The 4024-nt window shown below is 37.1% G+C and overlaps 1 protein-coding gene across 1 annotated transcript in view; it reads right to left on the bottom strand.

The window, feature by feature from the left end:
• ghrhra (growth hormone releasing hormone receptor a) overlaps positions 1-4024 on the bottom strand; it is a 27506-nt gene that overhangs the window by 14066 nt on the left and 9416 nt on the right. The gene's annotated exons all lie outside the window — the stretch shown is intronic.

The following is a 4024-nucleotide window of genomic DNA, read 5'->3' as shown; positions in this document are numbered from 1 at the left end:
TTCATTTTTTTCTTTTTTCAAATGTTTTTCTCTTTTTAGGCCACTGATGAAGAACAGGCGGTGACTGGGATGAATGGTCAAAGAGGAAAATGTCCTTCCCCCAAACTGATGCAACAGTGGTTTTAAAGGAGGAGGCTGCCCTGGATAATGTAAAAGATGTCACATGCCTTTGCTGTGCTGATGGGGCTTCTTCATGACTACATCAATTATGCTAAAGAGATCATGAAAATTGGCAGCGATGCCTGATCTGTATTCATGGACTATGAAACAAACTGTAAGTGTATCATTTGTAAAAACAAAATGTTAACTGCTTGTTCTGTGTTGTTGTTTAGTAGAAATGGAGTTTACACGGTCATTCATACACATGCTCACATTCTTTCACACATATGTGATAAATGTTATAATATGAGTGTTAATGTTGTGGTTTATTTACTGTCATGCCAGAATAGTTTGTAAAGAACTTAACTATTAACTAATTGTACAAATATTGTATAATAGTGTTTTTGTATAATATTTTTATACAATATATAAAGTTTACCAAAAAAGTCAAATTTGATCTTAAAAGTTATATTCAACAAATGTTCAATGCTTCATTTATAAACTCTGTAGCTGTTAATGCCATGTGTAAAAATGATTTTAAAATGAACAAGATTTGTAGGTTTAATGTCTAGCTCGATTTGGGTTCATTTTAGCCTAGCAGTGTAGCATGCTGGGTCAAACATATAACCCAACTTGTTGGGTTAAAACAACCCAGCGCTAGGTTTGTCCCTTTTTGACCCAGCGCTGGGTTACCAAAATAACCCAATGGGTTGTTTTTAACCCAGCAGTTTTTAGAGTGTAAGGATGTATAAGTGGATGATAGATGGATGGATGGGTGGCTATATAGATGGATGGATGGATGAATGATGATGGATATATGAATGGATGGATGCAAGGACAGGTGGATATAGGGATGAATGGGTGGATGGATATATGGTTAGATCAAAGATAGATGGATGTTGGATATATTGATGGATGGATGGACGGATATAGGGATGGGTGGGTGGATAGATAGATAATGGATGGATGGATGGATATAGTTGGATTAATGACAATGGATGGGTAGATGGATGGATGGATGGGTGGATGCAAGGACGGGTGGATATAGGGGTGGGTGGATGGGTGGACGGATGGATGGATATATATGGTTAGATCAATGATAGAGGGATGATTAGATATATGGATGGATGGGTGGATATATATGGATAGATAGATAGATAGATAGATAGATAGATAGATAGATGATAATGGATGATGGTTGGATGGATGGATATAGGGATGGATGGATATATATGGTTAGATCAATGATAAAGGGATGATTAGATATATGGATGGATGCACAGATATAGGTATGGATGGGTGGATATATATGGTTGGTTGGTTGGTTGGTTGGTTGGAGGGAGGGAGGGAGGGATGGATGGATGGATGGATGGATGGATGGATGGATAGATAGATAGATAGATAGATAGATAGATAGATAGATCTGACCTTGAGTGTTGGAGATGTGCTGGAAGACATCTGAACAGGACACATTAATGAGTTGTCCAGTATTGGCTGTCCGCCAGCAGCGGATCCCGTCCCAATCCGTCCGACATCCTGAGACAGGAACCACAGAGGAGCCGTCATGACACTGTCAACAATATATGTTCTGCACTGGTTCATATGGATATTATCTAATGGACAGGGGGTTCATTTACAGTTTATCCAAATGTCTTTTGTCATGCTGTGCAGGAAAGCATTAGCATTCCACTGCTCGTCCATGTAAAACATTAATTCCAGCACATATAGGCTCCAGCACACAATGCACCTTTTTGACAACTATCAGTGCTCTTATGATGTCACTAAATATTCAAGAGCTAGTCATGCAACCACTTTTGAAATGTCACTAAGCAATATTAGTCAATATGTACGGTGACGCATTGATGCCACACACATATTTTTTTTTTCCACTCAGTTATGTCGTTTTAACGACATCTTTTCTCGTTAAAACTACATCTTTTCTCGTTAAAACTACATCTTTTCTCGTTAAAACTACATCTTTTCTCGTTAAAACTACATCTTTTCTCGTTAAAACTACATCTTTTCTCGTTAAAACTACATCTTTTCTCGTAATAACGAGATGTTTTCTCGTTAAAACGACATCTTTTCTCGTTAAAATGACTTCTTTTCTCGTTATAACGAAATATTTTCTCGTTAAAACGACATCTTTTCTCGTTAAAACGACATCTTTTCTCGTTAAAATGTTATGTCGTAAAAACGATATAATTATCTCGTTAAAACGACATATTTTCTCGTTAAAACGACATATTTTTTCTCGTAATAACGACATATTTTGTCATAAAAACGACATGTTTTCCGGTTATTATAGATAGGCCATATGGTACATTATGTGAGCGAGCTAAGCGACTGTCCGCGCTGCTGTCGCCACAGTCTGACATAAACGAGGATCTGCACGCTGCTGAAATTATTGAAATACACTGTTTTAAATGTATTTTAATGTAATGGTTTTAATTGTAGCGGCATGTTTATTAGGATTAATCTCCAATCTGTCTACAATATAGTGCTACAATAACTGCACTCAGACCCATGACTCGTTTAGGCTATGATCAGATCAAAACTGGGCTTAATATTTCCTTATTTGAATGACTGAAGTTTGATTTAACAACAAATCGAAATACGAAAAAATGCTAAAGAGATCATGAAAATTGGCAGCGATGCCTGATCTGTATTCATGGACTATGAAACAAACTGTAAGTGTATCATTTGTAAAAACAAAATGTTAACTGCTTGTTCTGTGTTGTTGTTTAGTAGAAATGGAGTTTACACGGTCATTCATACACATGCTCACATTCTTTCACACATATGTGATAAATGTTATAATATGAGTGTTAATGTTGTGGTTTATTTACTGTCATGCCAGAATAGTTTGTAAAGAACTTAACTATTAACTAATTGTACAAATATTGTATAATAGTGTTTTTGTATAATATTTTTATACAATATATAAAGTTTACCAAAAAAGTCAAATTTGATCTTAAAAGTTATATTCAACAAATGTTCAATGCTTCATTTATAAACTCTGTAGCTGTTAATGCCATGTGTAAAAATGATTTTAAAATGAACAAGATTTGTAGGTTTAATGTCTAGCTCGATTTGGGTTCATTTTAGCCTAGCAGTGTAGCATGCTGGGTCAAACATATAACCCAACTTGTTGGGTTAAAACAACCCAGCGCTAGGTTTGTCCCTTTTTGACCCAGCGCTGGGTTACCAAAATAACCCAATGGGTTGTTTTTAACCCAGCAGAGTGTAAGGTGTAAGGATGTATAAGTGGATGATAGATGGATGGATGGGTGGCTATATAGATGGATGGATTGATGATGGATGATGGATATATGAATGGATGGATGCAAGGACAGGTGGATATAGGGATGAATGGGTGGATGGATATATGGTTAGATCAAAGATAGATGGATGTTGGATATATTGATGGATGGATGGACGGATATAGGGATGGGTGGGTGGATAGATAGATAATGGATGGATGGATGGATATAGTTGGATTAATGACAATGGATGGGTAGATGGATGGATGGATGGGTGGATGCAAGGACGGGTGGATATAGGGGTGGGTGGATGGGTGGACGGATGGATGGATATATATGGTTAGATCAATGATAGAGGGATGATTAGATATATGGATGGATGGGTGGATATATATGGATAGATAGATAGATAGATAGATAGATAGATAGATAGATGATAATGGATGATGGTTGGATGGATGGATAGGCGGAAGGACGGGTGGATATAGGGATGGATGGATATATATGGTTAGATCAATGATAAAGGGATGATTAGATATATGGATGGATGCACAGATATAGGTATGGATGGGTGGATATATATGGTTGGTTGGTTGGTTGGTTGGTTGGAGGGAGGGAGGGAGGGATGGATGGATGGATGGATGGATGGATGGATGGATAGA

This window comes from Sinocyclocheilus anshuiensis, unplaced genomic scaffold (assembly GCF_001515605.1).
Source record: "Sinocyclocheilus anshuiensis isolate Anshui unplaced genomic scaffold, SAMN03320099.WGS_v1.1 scaffold1373, whole genome shotgun sequence".
Lineage (NCBI taxonomy): Eukaryota > Metazoa > Chordata > Actinopteri > Cypriniformes > Cyprinidae > Sinocyclocheilus > Sinocyclocheilus anshuiensis.
Note: the sequence above shows the minus strand (reverse complement) of the source record. Positions and strands in the feature narration are given on the sequence as shown.